General features: G+C 35.5%; 1 long non-coding RNA gene across 1 annotated transcript; it reads left to right on the forward strand.

Annotated features, from left to right (window-relative positions):
* The first annotated feature begins 1,360 nt into the window (after positions 1-1,360).
* LOC118765728 lies at positions 1,361-14,489 on the forward strand. Its single transcript, XR_005001599.1, has 3 exons — positions 1,361-1,378; positions 9,916-9,921; positions 14,358-14,489. It is a non-coding gene; the product is annotated as an uncharacterized LOC118765728 (long non-coding RNA).
* The last annotated feature ends 692 nt before the right edge of the window (positions 14,490-15,181 follow it).

Raw genomic sequence — 15,181 nt, forward strand, 5'->3', positions numbered from 1 at the left:
ATGACGTTCTTTTTGAAGTCTACCATTTTATAATCAGTAAAAATTAAGACGAATAAAAAAAATAATTAAGAATATATGAAAAATAATAAACAAAAAATAAAATAGAACTGAAAAGGAGTATGGTGATGTGAAAGGAACAGAAAGAGAGAGAGAGGGAGAGAGGGAAAGATAAATGGTGAAGAAATAGGTTGTGTGTATAAGAAAAAGTGGAACTGATAAAGAGAAAGATAAAAGTTGAACATGTATCAATGCATGTGTGTATTGTATGTGTGTGTGTATACAAAGACATACATATACTGCTATACATAATCTTTTATGTGTGTATATATATATATATGAATACACACGCACACACACACACACATCTATCTGTCTATCAATCTATCTATCTATCTATCTATCTGTTTGTCTACATATATATATATTTGTGTATATACATCCATATATATTATATATATGTGTATATATATATATATATATATAATATATATATATATATATATATATAATATATATATATATATATATACATACATACATATATATAATATATATATGTATATATATGTATATATGCATGTATGTGTGTGTGTGTATATATATCTACAAATATAATGGGGAAAAACATGTGGAAACAGTCTTGGAGTGTCCTATGGGATAACCTAGATGAGATGATATATATACAAATACACTGTATATATATATATATATATGTACATATATGTATATATATGTATATATTGCTTATATAATCCACAGACACAGAGGCATTGTAAGATAAAATATGCAAGCAAATGTATAAATTAGTCTGTATAGATTTCTTTGAGAGTGTGTATATATTTGTGTATATGCATGCATATGTGTATATGCATATTCAGTGTGTGTGTATATGTCAGGCTTACTGTTATTTGTGTTTGTCTGTGCATCAACAGTATAGCATACAAATATTACCCCAGATCTTAAAACCTTAGATCTAGTTGGTCAGACAGAGAGACAGATAGACAGACATATGCAATACAATGGTAAAGGATGTTGAGTTTTAGGAGAAAATTTTCTTAAAAAGTAAATAACAAAAATAAACAAAATTAGGAAAAAGTATCGTATAAACAAAACTAAAAATTAAAATTAAAATACGATATAAAAACATCAAACAGAAAGGAAAATGAACTGAAAAAGGTAAAAAAAAACCCCCAAAACGTAGCCCCACCCTTCCCCAATTTCTTCTTAACACACTGATTATTTGGTTTCGTCAAAATTATTATTTTTTAGCAAAGACACAATCCTTAAGATGACATCTTTATTACAAAGTAATGACATTTGACTGCCATTGCAAGAGAATGTTGAAATAACCTGTGAAATTATTATTATTATTATTATTGTTATTATTACTATTATTATTATTATTATTATTATTACCATTATTATTATCATTATTATTTGCATCCTTTTATATCAGATCACGTGGATAGCTGTGCTCTTCTTTGAATGGTGCGTAGAGTGATCCCTCATGTATTAAGGTGGTGAGTGGATTTGCTGACATGTCATACAAAACGCTTAGCACCATTCCATTTCTTTTGGTGCTTTTTCGTTCAGAGCTAAAATTCTACCAAGGTCGAATTTAACTTTTATTCTTTCAGGGGTCAATAAAATACAATGCTAGCTGAGCCCTAAGCTTCCAGCCTTTGGCATGCTAACGTTTTTGCCAGCCTTCCACCTTAATTATAATAATATTAACAATCCTTTCTACTATAGGCACAACACCTGGAATCTGAGGTGAGGGGGATAGTGATCACATCGACCCCAGTACTTGACTGGTACGTAATTTATCGACCCCAAAAGAAGGAAAAGCATAGTCAACCTTGATGGAATTTGAACTTGGAATGAAGCAACAGTTGAAATACTGCTAAGTATTCTCCTGGAATACTAACGATTCTGTCAGCTCGCTACCTTTATAATAATAGTAATAATAAAAATAATAATGATGATGATGATGATTTCAAATATAGGCACAAGGCCAGCAAGACTGGAGGTGAGGTGAATTGATTAGATCAACCACAGTGCTAAACTGGTACTTATTTTATCAACTCTATAAAGGATGAAAGGCAAAGTCGACCTTAGCAGAATTTGAACTCAGAAAGTAAAGATGGACAAAATATCTAATTCTTTACTACCCAGAAGGGGCTAAACACAGAGAGGACAAACAAGGACAGACAAATGGATAAGTCGATTATATCGAGCCCAGTGCGTAACTGGTACTTATTTAATCGACCCCGAAAGGATGAAAGGCAAAGTCGACTTTGGCAGAATTTGAACTCAAAACGTAGCAGCAGACGAAATACCAGTAAGCATTTCACCCGGCATGCTAAGGTTCCTGCCAGCTCACCGCCTAATACCACTAAGCAAATACCACTAGTGGACAAAATACCACTAAGCAATATTTTCCCGACATGCTACCAATTCTGCCAGCTCACCATCTTAATAATAATAATAATAATAACAATAATAATAATAATAATAATAATGATGGTTTCAAATTTTGGCTCAAGGCCAGCAACTTCCAAGGAGTGATTAAGTTGATTACATCAATCCCAAGGCTCAACTGGTATTTATTTCATCGACGCCAAAAGGATGACAGGTAAAGATGACCTTGGCAGAGTTTGAACCACTACGGCAGTGCTCCAACATGGCCGTAGTCAAATGACTGAAACAAATAAAAGAATGAAAGGGTATATACATTTTAAAAATTAAATATAAAACAACATGAAATGAAAGGAAAAGTTGACCTCGCTAGAATTTCAACTGAGATGGTAAAGAACAATTGAACGGCACCAAGCATTTTGTCCAGCATGCTAACCATTCTGCCAGCTTACCACTTTATGCAACATAATAATATTGTAACAGTGTAAATAAGGCAAAAAAGAAAAGAAAAGAAATTCAAGTACATTTAAAAAATTAAATATAAAACAGTGTGAAATGAAAATGGTGGTACACAAGCATAGACATATATACAAATGTCTCCATACACACTCAATCATTCACACCTTTTCATACACATATATTAATAAATAATTGTAATTACAGCTGGATACCACTCAAAACTAGAGTCGCCCAAATGAATATAGAAATTAAAAATTTAAATTTAATTAATCTAAAAGATGTAATAAAAAAAGCTAACTTAATTAAATGACTTAAATTGTATTTACATACTGAGTAATAGTGGCCAACCCCCTACCAAAAGAAGGGCCTATACGCAAATAATGGTTTCAAGTTTTGGCACAGGGCCAGTAGTTTTTGAGAGGAGGGGTAAGTCGATTGCATCAGCTCCAGTCCTTGCCTTGTTCTTATTTTATAGGATGAAAAGCAAAGTCGACCTTGGCGGAATTTGAGCTCAGAATGTGAAGATGGGTGAAATGTGACCAACTATTTTGTCCTGTTTGCTGATGTTTCTGACATCTCACTCCCTCAGGAGCCTAAAATTTCTTTGGTCTTGTAGGCACGAGCATGGCTGCATGACTAAGATGTTCACTTTGGAACCACAGGGTTTTTGGTCCCAATGTGTGCCACCTTGGGCAATTGTCTTCTATTATAGCCTCGGGCGAACCAAAGCCTTGTGAGTGGATTTGGTAAACAGAAACTAAAAGAAGCCCCTTATATATATATATATATATATGACATCCCTGTAACTTAGCGGTTCAGCAAAAGAGACTGATAGAATAAGTACTAGGCTTACAAAGAATAAGTCCTCAGGTTGATTTGTTCAACTAAAGGTGGTGCTCCAGCATGGCCACTGTCAAATGACTGAAGCAAATAAAAGAATAAAAGAATAAATTCATATACACATATATAAAGCAATGCATACATAATACATACATATATACATACATAGACACGTACATATATACATACATACATACAAACATACGTACGTACATACATACATACAAAAATACCCTGTTGTTGATGTTGAAATTCCAATGAAGGAGCCTTGAATCTATGTTAGAAACTGACTCTTTCTCTGTTGACAAGAAATCTTGAAATAAAACTGAACAATAACATACATACAAACATACATATAGACATGCATATGTACAGCACTAGGTTTTGTTAGTAAATGCTTAAAGGAGAATCTGGATAAACTGTGATTTTCAAAAAGAGAAACTGACTAGCTAATTTGTACATTACAAGTGCAATGTGTGAGTGGAACAGTAAAAATATGCAAGACTTTTCTAAAGTTCCAAATGTGAATTTGTCTGTGTTAACTACATTCCACGGATGGAACCTTGTATCTTTGTTGGAAACTGGCTCCCTCCTCAGTGGAAGATTTATAATAATTAGAAAATAGAAGAGACATACATACATACATACATACATACAACATACATGTACATAGAAATAAATGCATGCATACATAGATACAGACATACTTGCATACATACATAAATGCATACATATATACACATACATACATACATGCATACATGCATTCATAGATACATAAATGCATACATATATACACATGCATACATACATGCTTACATATATACATACACACATACATACATGCATACATACATACATACATACATACATATATACATACATACATACATGCATGCACACATGCATACATACATGCATACATACATGCATAAATACATAACAGGCGCAGGAGTGGCTGTGTAGTAAGTAGCTTGCTAACCAACCACATGGTTCCGGGTTCAGTCCCACTGTGTGGCATCTTGGGCAAGTGTCTTCTGCTATAGCATCGGGCCGACCAAAGCCTTGTGAGTGGATTTGGTAGACAGAAACTGAAAGAAGCCTGTCGTATATATGTATATATATATAAGTGTGTGTATGTTTGTGTGTCTGTGTTTGTCCTCCTAGCATTGCTTGACAACCGATGCGGGTGTGTTTATGTCCCCGTTACTTAGCGGTTCGGCAAAAGAGACCGATAGAATAAGTACTGGGCTTACAAAGAATAAGTCCCGGGGTCGATTTGCTCGACTAAAGGCGGTGCTCCAGCATGGTCGCAGTCAAATGACTGAAACAAGTAAAAGAGTAAAAGAGTATATATATACTTGCATACATACATAAATGCATACATATATACACATGCATACATACATGCATACATGCATACATAGATACATAAATGCATACATATATGCACATACATACATGCATGCATGCATACATACATAAATGCATATGTACATATATACACATACATACATTCATACATGCATACATACATACATACATACATACATACATACATGCATTGTACTTATGTCTTGGACAATGGATTGACAGAATCATTAGAGGGTCTTACAAAATGCTTTGTTCCAACTCTTCGTGTTTGGAGGTCAAAATCAATTGATGTCAATTTTGCCTTTCATTTTCCAAAGATCAATAAAATACAGTAACATTCCAGGCTGATGTTGGATTGATGGAATCTTTAGAGAATCAGACAAAATCTCTAAGAGGCTGATCTAAAAGTTTAAATTAATGCAAAAAATATTATAAACGGAAAAATGGAAATAGATACTTAAAAAGAGACTTAAAAAATAAAAAAAAAATACGTGTCTCGATCTCCGCAAGGAAAACATATTTATTTAATGCATAAAATGATATTTTTAGTCAGAATTGTAATTATCTTTTATCCTTTACTTGCTTCAGTCATTAGAGTGTGGCCATGCTGAGGCACCACTTTGAAATTTTAGTCAAACGAATCGACCCCTGTACTTATTTTTTAAGCCTGGTACTTATTCTTTTGGTCTCTTTTGCTGAACCACAAAATTACAGGGATGTAAACACACCAACACCGGTTGTCAAGTGGTGATGTGGTGACAAACACATGCACACACATATTAATATATATATATATACGACAGGCTTCTTCCCGTTTCTTTCTACCAAATCCACTCACAAGGCTTTGGTCAGCCCGAGGCAATTATAGAAGACACTTGTTCAAAGTGTAATGCAGTGGGACTGAATCTGGAACCATGTGGTTGGTAAGCAAGCTTCTTACCCACCTAATTCAACTATTTCTATTTCAAACTTATTCCAGCTCTTTCCATTTTGAATTCAAATCCTAGAAAAGTCAGTTTTGCCTTTTGTTCTTCTGAGATTGGTAAAATTTTAGGTACCAAACCAGTGCCATAAAATCATTGGAATGTCATCAAACATGCGCCTTCTGGTATTTATTCTAGTTCTTAACATGCAGAGTTCAATTCCAGCTGATGACAGCATTGCTGTTCATCCTTCTGATGTCAATAAAGAAACTGACCAGTCAGGAGTTGGATGTTAGTAGAACCAACCATCCCCACCCCTCAAACCTGAGGCTTTGTGCTTATATAAGAAATAAATATTCTTTTCTACCCTAGGCATAAGGCCTAAAATTTGGGGAAAGGGGATAATCAAATTCATCGACCCCAAAAGGATGAAAGGCAAAGTTGACCTCAGTGAAATTTGAACTCAGAATGTAATGAAGGGTGAAATACCTCTAAGCATTTGATCTAGCATGCTAAAGATAGTTTCCTTCTTGAACCATGCCAGAATCATAAGGGCCAGTTTCCCAGTTTTAGTGGCATCTAAATTCCTCACCTGGATGGGACACCAATTCGTCACAAGATTACTTCTTTTTGCCAGCTGAGTGGACTGGAGCAAAGTGAAATGAAGTGTATTGCTCAAGAACAAAATGCAAAATGCATCGTCTGGTCCAGGAATCGAAACCACAATCTTAGGATCATGAGTCCAATACCCTAATCACTAAGCCACACACCTCAACATAATAAATAAATATTGCCTTTATAAATTTTTCAGTGCTCCCACTGTCTACACAACTTGAATTGTTTCCATTGTGACTATTCACAGAAAACTGGGTGACTGAATGTTAACCCTTAGAGCCTGTGTCACTGGTAAAGCAGGGGCAGCGCTAGACATGCACATGGTGTAGCACTGGTAAAATCGTGCGGGGTCACTGAGTGCAGCATATCTTTGATTATGTGCGTTTTGACCCCATTTTGATTGACCAATCATTGCTTATGCAATGTAGGAATTGTATCATATGAGGGGCTGCTGAAAAGTTCCTGGCTTTCAGTAAAAAAAAAATACAGGAGAATCAGTTAATTATGGTTTTATTCTCCTCTCAGCTTCACACACTCATTGCAGCAGTTCTTCAGTGTTTCTAAGCCCTGTAAAAGAACTTGGAAGTTTGGGCCTCCAACCAGACCCTTTGCCATACCTTAAAGCCAGGATCCTTTCAGAACCCCTTCGTATGTATGTTCTGACAACCTTGTTTCTTATCCTTATCAGAACAGAGCACAAATGATTCTAGAACCAAAGCACAGAAGCAAATAGCAGCACTAAGGTCAGAGCTCAAAGGGTTAAACATCTTAATCCTGGATACAGAGCATGTAGCATGTATTTTGAGACACAAACCATGCACTTTTCTGGGTAAGCAAATACCCTTATTGATTTGGCTGTCATAGTTTCATAATCAAATGATAAAAACAGATTAATCATATAATAACATAGTAGAAAGAAAATAGTTTTCCACTTAGTTGTCTTAATGAAAATTTAACATTGTATGCAAGATAAATCATCGATAGAGATTGTCAGATATTCGAATTACTTTTGAATCCTGAAGCACATTATAATAATTTATTACCACTCACTCCATCAGGCTGTATTGACGTTAATATATCAAAGATTGCATTATATATATACACATACACACTTACTCACACACATGTATATGTATATTGATCTATCTATCCATCTATATATATATCTATCTATCTATCTATCTATATATATATATATAGATATATATGTAAATATATATATATATATATATGTATATATGTATATATATATGCATGCATGTGTGCATATATATGAATGTATATGTATATAGATATAATGTCTGTGTGTGTTTATATATAATTTATGCACACATATATATATGTTTACATATATACATGCAAACAGATTTATGTATGTATGCATATCTCTCTCATACTCTCTTTTCATCTATCTATCTATCCATCCATCCGTCCGTCCGTCCGTCCGTCTGTCTGTTTGTCTGTCTATCTATCTATCTATCTATTTATCTGTCTGTCTATCTACATATCTATCTATACAAACATACATACATATGTACTACCTCTACCTAAAATGAAAACAAGGTGGAAGAGGCTTAACATCAATCCAAAATGCCTTTGAATATCGCATCATATCCCTTCGGCAACATCTGTTAACCACCAAGCGTCGAAGTGCATCCTTTGACCAAGTTTGCATACATGAGGCTGATAACATCATAAGACTGGAAGGCAGTTCCTTGAGTGACACTCTTTGTCTGATAACCTAGAGCACATGCACAAAGAAGTTGCACGACTCTACCACAACGTATCATCAAATGAAAGGATGAGCCTATATGAGTAGAAGACTATGCATGGATATGTTAGTAGAAAGCCCTGTGATTGATCATCAATGCAGTTTATCATGGACGAATAGCTGGATTACTACCTCCTACTTTGAAGGGTATGCATTTGCAATCCAGGAACAGGAAATATCAACCAAGTACCTGCTATACAAAAGGGATGGAGATGCAGATAAAGCCAATGCAAACTTTGTGGAGTTTACACTGAATATATCACCCACATCATAAGTAGGTGTCCGGAAATGTCATCATGGTATTACCTACCAATGAGACATGATGTTGTAGCTAGGACACTCTATAATGAAATTCGTCAAAAGGATAATCACGAGGACAAAGAAATAAGAACCCACAATATAGTAGAAGCCATAGCTGCTCATAATAAAAAGGAATAGTGGTGGAATATACCAGTGAAGACCTCAATAAAATGTAAGCACAACAGACCTGATATAATGATTTGGGATAGAGAAGAGAAACTGTGTACGGTTGTGGAAATTAGTTGCCCAGGAGATGTTAACATAAAGCAAATGATCAGTGAAAAAGAGAACACCTAAGCTGAACCATTGAGAAATCTGCAATTACTCTATCCAGATTACAAGTTCAGGTTTATACCTGTAATTATTTAGGCTCTGGGATATGTAACACACTGTCTAAATACCAATCTTGAGTAATTAGGCTTCTCAAAACCAGAGAGGAGAAAACTAATTTGAAGACTACAGATCCAATCCATCACTGGAACTGTAAAAATCTGTAAAACTTTCCAGAAGTTTATCATTTAAATATATATGAGCATGTCTAGACATACAATTATATGTGTGAGAATACATACATAAAACATACAAATCTGCACATACATACATACATGCATACATGCATGCATACATACATACATACATACATACATACATACATACATGCATGCATGCATACATACATACATACATACATACATACATACATACATACATACATACATACATACATACATACAAACAAAAATACCCTGTTGTTAATGTTGAAATTCCAATGAAGGAACCTTGGATCTAGGTTAGAAACCAGTTCTTTCTCTAATGGCAAGAAATCTTGAAATAAACTGAATAATGACATACATACATGAATACCAAACCATGTAAAAATAAATATAGATATGTAATCTTGATGTCTGTATATGTGTATGCATGTCTATATCATATTATATGTAAGTATATATATATATATATATAGCTATGTAAGTATGTATGCATTTACACATGTATGCGTATGTATTTATGAGTGCCTCAGTCTTTCTTTCTCTCTCTCTTTATCAATATGTGTGTGTACATGTTCATGTGCATGTGTGTGTGATTGTGCCTTCCCAATGTCTTAACGCTGTTTGCCCACAGCATAAACATTCTCATTACATGGTCAGTGATTCTTGCTTGATTTCATTAGAAGACCACGCCTAACCATTTTGGTGCCAAATATGCAATTAGAAGGCGGTTTTGTTTCCATGATGATGAGAGGAAGTAGCAGTAGTATCTTATACTCAGTAACAAGTGAGGGTTAGCGACAGGAAAGGCATCTTGTCTCACAGTAAGTCTCATCTGATATATGCAAGGATGGAAAAAATGGATGTGCAAAGTGATGATAATGGTGATGATGATGATGATGAAGACAGCAACTACGATGATGATGATGGTGGTGGTGGCGTTGGTAGTGGTAGTGGTGGTGGTGCTACTGCTGCTACTGCTAATTATGGTTTAGATGAAGATGGTGATGAAGATGATGATGACGTTGATGATGTCGATGATGATGATGATAGTGATGACACTGATGATGATGATGATGAAAATGATGATGATGATAGCGATGACACTGATGATAATGATGATGATGGTGGTGGTGATGATGGCCACAGTGACGATGATAATGGTGATGTTAATGATGGAAGTGATGATGATGACGACGACGACGATGATGATGATGACGACAATGATGATTATGGTGATGCTGACGATGACGACTCCAACGACGACGATGAGAATGATACCATTCACAAAGAGTATACACACACACACACACACAAAGCAGTGTGGTTGTAAAGCCATTATTGACATTAGCACCGATGTTAATATACATTACAATATCTATTTAAAAACAGGTTAAAAGTCTATATTTCCTGACTGTATGAGCTTCAGTGAAACTAGTAGGAAAATAGATGCCACTCCTACTTCACGGTTGGATAAACTATTTGATGGTGTGTATCCAACTGTAATCCAGCTGGTCTCATACGTCATACAAGCATCAAAAGTTAGCAGACCATTCAGTCTCTAACAAGCAAAGGTAAATATTTAAATTAATGCAAAAAATATTATAAAATGAAAAATGGTAATAAATATAACAAAAGCAGAAATAAACCAACAAAAACATGGAAAAAAGTATACAAGTGTTTCAATCTCTGTAAGGAAAACATTTATTTAATGCATAAAATAATATTTTTAGTTAATCCAAATATTTTTATTTTAAACTTTCCTTTGTCAAGCTAATTGACTACCAACTTGCAAAACAAAAATTGGTAAATTTACCGCACTCCGTTGGTTATGACGACAAGGGTTCCAGTTGATCCAATCAATGGAACAGCCTGCTCGTGAAATTAACTTGTAAGTGGCTGAGTACTCCACAGACATGTGTACCCTTAATGTAGTTCTCAGGGAGATTCAGCATGACACAGAGTGTGATAAGGCTGGCCCCTTTGAAATACAGGTACAACAGAAACAGGAAGAATGAGTGAGAGAAAGTTGTGGTGAAAGAGTACAGCAGGGTTCACCACCAACCCCTGCCAAAGCCTTGTGGAGCTTTTGGTGCTTTTGGTCAATAGACACTCACAATGCCCAGTCTGGGAATCGAAACTGCGATCCTATAACCATGAGTCTGCTGCCCTAACCACTGGGCCATTGCACCTCCACAGTGGATTATATTGACAAAAAGAATCAAAAGTTCACATTTCATCACATTCTTCATGTTGCACTCTTCAGCAAGTTTTTCTATTAAAAAAGTCTTCTTCCTTCTCTTTTCAAAGATTATTGCATACGCTGGGGTATAAAACATGCTTCTTTTGTTCTTAAAGGTGACAAAAATGTTGCCATTCCTCTTGTGAGACCATTTTATAAATGAGATACTTCATGGATGAGTGCATCTTTTATCTTTTACTTGGTTCAGACTATGGCCATGCTGGGACATCACTTTGAAGTGTTTAGCTGAATAAATTGATGCAGTATCTATTTTAAGCTTTGTACGTATTCTATCGATCTCTATTGCTGAAATATTAGATTATAGGAATGTAAACAAACCAACACTGGTTGCTAATGTGGTGGTGGTGGTGGTGGTAGTGGGAGACAAACACATACACAAAGTCACACACACACACATACACACATGCACACACACATGCACATACACACATACACACACATGCACGCATGCACACACACACACACATGCACACACACACACATAAACAAGCACACACACACACAAATACATACACACAAACACAAACACACACACAAAAACACACACAAATACATACATACATGCGCGTGAATACACACACATAAACACACACACACACAACAGGTTTCTTTCAGATTCTGCCTACCAAATCCTGTCACAAAGCTTCGGTCAGTCCAAGGCTATAGTAGAAGACACTTGCTTTGCATACCATGCAGTGGGATTGAACTCAGAACCATGTGGTTGAAAGGCAAACTTCTTAACCACACAGCCACACCTGCATATTAGATTAATTTCTTCAATAAAGTACCCATTCCTCCACAAAAATGTAGGGGTCTATCTTAAACAAGAACGTGTTTTATACACCAGCAAATACAGTATCTGATTTGCCAGGGTAGGTAAGGCATTTTGCTACCTGGTTCCAGCTTTATGTGCAAATAAAAGTAGGTGTGTTTGTCGTGGTTGATTGACTTCAGAACAAATATAATCCAGCAGATCGAGGATCAAATACGTTTTGTGTATCTAGGAATACAATGTCTAATGGATATTATAAGCGGCTACTGTGGTTATTTAACCTCAAATCAGCTATGATTTAGCAATTCTATGGTCACATTTAACAATGAAAGAAGCATCTTATACCCCAGCATATACAATATTCTTTCCGCCGAAGTTTACTTTGCCTTTCATCATTTCAGGGTTGATTAAATAAGTACCAGTTATGCACTGGGGTTGATGTAATCGACTTAATCTCTTTGTCTGTCCTTGTTTGTCCCCTCTATGTTTAGCCCCTTGTGGAAATAAAGAAATAAATATTCTTTCAAAAGGGAAGGAAAAAGCTGCAGCCTCAAGTTTGAAACATATAAAAGAATAAAAGAATAAAAGAATAACAGAATAAAATAATAAATACACTGGGATCATCCTACCTTTTATTTGTTATCTTTGACTACATAATCCAGTGTTGTGGTAAGTAGCTTGTTTACCAATCGTATGGTTCTGGGTTCAGTCCCACTGTGTGGCACCTTGGGCAGGTGTCTTCTGCTAGAGCCTTGGGCCGACGAAAGCCTTGTGATTGGATTTGGTAGACAGAAACTGAAAGAAGCCTATCATATATATATGTGTGTGTGTGTGTGTGTGTGTGTGTGTGTGTGTGTGTGTGTGTATTTGTGTGTCTGTGTTTTTTGCCCCCACCATTGCTTGACAACCAATGTTGGTGCGTTTACGTCCCCGTAACTTAGTGGTTTGGCAGAAGAGACCAAAGTCCTGAGGTTGATTTGTTCGACTAAATGTGGTGCTCCAGTATGGCAGCAACCAAATAACTGAAACAAATAAAAGAATAAAAGAATACTTGTAGGTGTCGCTGGTGTTATTATTCCCAAGCCACGAGCTCTAGTTTAGTAAATCTATGATTAAAAATTTTCCAACTGTGACCATCTCATAATTTATTCTGACATAGCATATCTAGGAATACATTATCTGATGTGTGATAAAGTATTTAGTGGCTATAGTTGTACGTGGTATTGTTTAGCCCTAGGCCACCAGCTCTGCTCTGCTTGGCTGTTCTGCTCTTTGCTTCTTAGTCAACTAGACTCTGAGTCAGTCACATCGTTGCTATACCTGTCTATCTCTCTATGCCACTTGACTGAAAACCTCCACTTAGCTGTTATTTCTACACTTTCTATTCCTGAACTTTCTTGCATAGATTACTTCATTCAACTTGATTCTCCATTTTGATTATGTGTCATCAACAACTAATGAATAAAGTATATTTTTATGTAGTAAATCTATAGTTCTTAAATCTATTCCTCTTCTTTGTAAGAATTCTTCTAATAATATACATGCAGCCATTTCAATACTTGATACTGAGCATGTATCCTACACTTCAGTCTTATATGTCTATGGTTTAATACCATTTCATGTTGAATGCCATGGCTCTCATCCGATCAACGAAGTTAAGCAATGTTGAGCCAAGTGAGAACTTAGATGGGGGACTGCTTGGGAAACCTAGGGGCTGTATTGATCTCACACTTCATAGGTGCAGAAGTGGCTACGTGGTGGGAAGCTTGCTTCCCAACTACGAGGTTCCGGGTTCAGTCCCACTGTGTGGCAGCTTGGGCAAGTGTCTTCTACTATAGCTTCAGGCCAACCAAAGCCTTGTGAGTGGATTTGGTTGACAGAAACCAAAAGAAGCTCATCACATATATATATATTTGAATATATATCTATGTGTGTGTCTGTGTTTGTCCCCCCACCATCTCTCCTTGACAACCGGTGTTGGTGTGTTTACATCCCTGTAACCTAGTGGTTTGCCAAAAGAGACTGATAGAATAAGTACCAGGCTTAAAAAAGAAGTACTAGGATTGATTCAAGGCAGACCCCATCATGGCTGCAGTCTAATGACTGAAACAGGTAAAAGAGAAAGACGAAGGCGATAAGCTGGAAGAAACATTAGCAGGCCAGGCGAAATGCTTAGTGCTACTTCGTATCTCTTTACGTTCTGAGTTCAAATTCTGCCGAGGTCAGCTTTGCATTTAATCGCTTCAGGGTTGATAAATTAAGTACCAGTTGTGTACTGGGGTCGATCCAATTGACTGGCCCCCTTCCCCAAAATTTTGGGCCTTGTGCCTAGAATAGAAAAGATAAAAGATAAAAGATATACATACATACATACATACATACATACATATATATATATATATTATATACACACACATACAGACACACACACATTATTCATATACATATAGATATATGTATATCTGTGTATGTGTTTATAAGAATGTGCATGTATGTGAGTGCATGTACACACACTTTCTAAATACATTTATAAAACTTTCGAAGCATTTTTTAAAACAATTTTCACGTAAAAACTTTTTTTTTTTGTTTTCAAACTTACCATAAATTTTATTGAATTTTCTGCAGGAAAATCGTGTCTTTATGTTTCGGATCAATAACAAGTTTATGGTTTCAATTTTAACAGTAAATATCAGAAGCGCCATATAGAAGTCTTTGAATCACGGTAACTGTTTTTAAGGCTTACAAAAACCTGATGATTATAAAAATTGCTTTTATTCCTTTTTTAAAAAATATTTAAGCCTGTAAAAACTAGATTGAAATTTATTGTTTAATTTTAAAAAATAGTAAAGAGAAAAATATATTACTTAAGGAGTAGATTTAGATGGGACAACTGGTGTTGGGGACTAAAATTGCTATCGAACAAAGGACCGAGTAGATAAAAGCAATGTTTCTTTC

This window comes from Octopus sinensis, linkage group LG13 (assembly GCF_006345805.1).
Source record: "Octopus sinensis linkage group LG13, ASM634580v1, whole genome shotgun sequence".
Classification (NCBI taxonomy): Eukaryota; Metazoa; Mollusca; class Cephalopoda; order Octopoda; family Octopodidae; genus Octopus; species Octopus sinensis.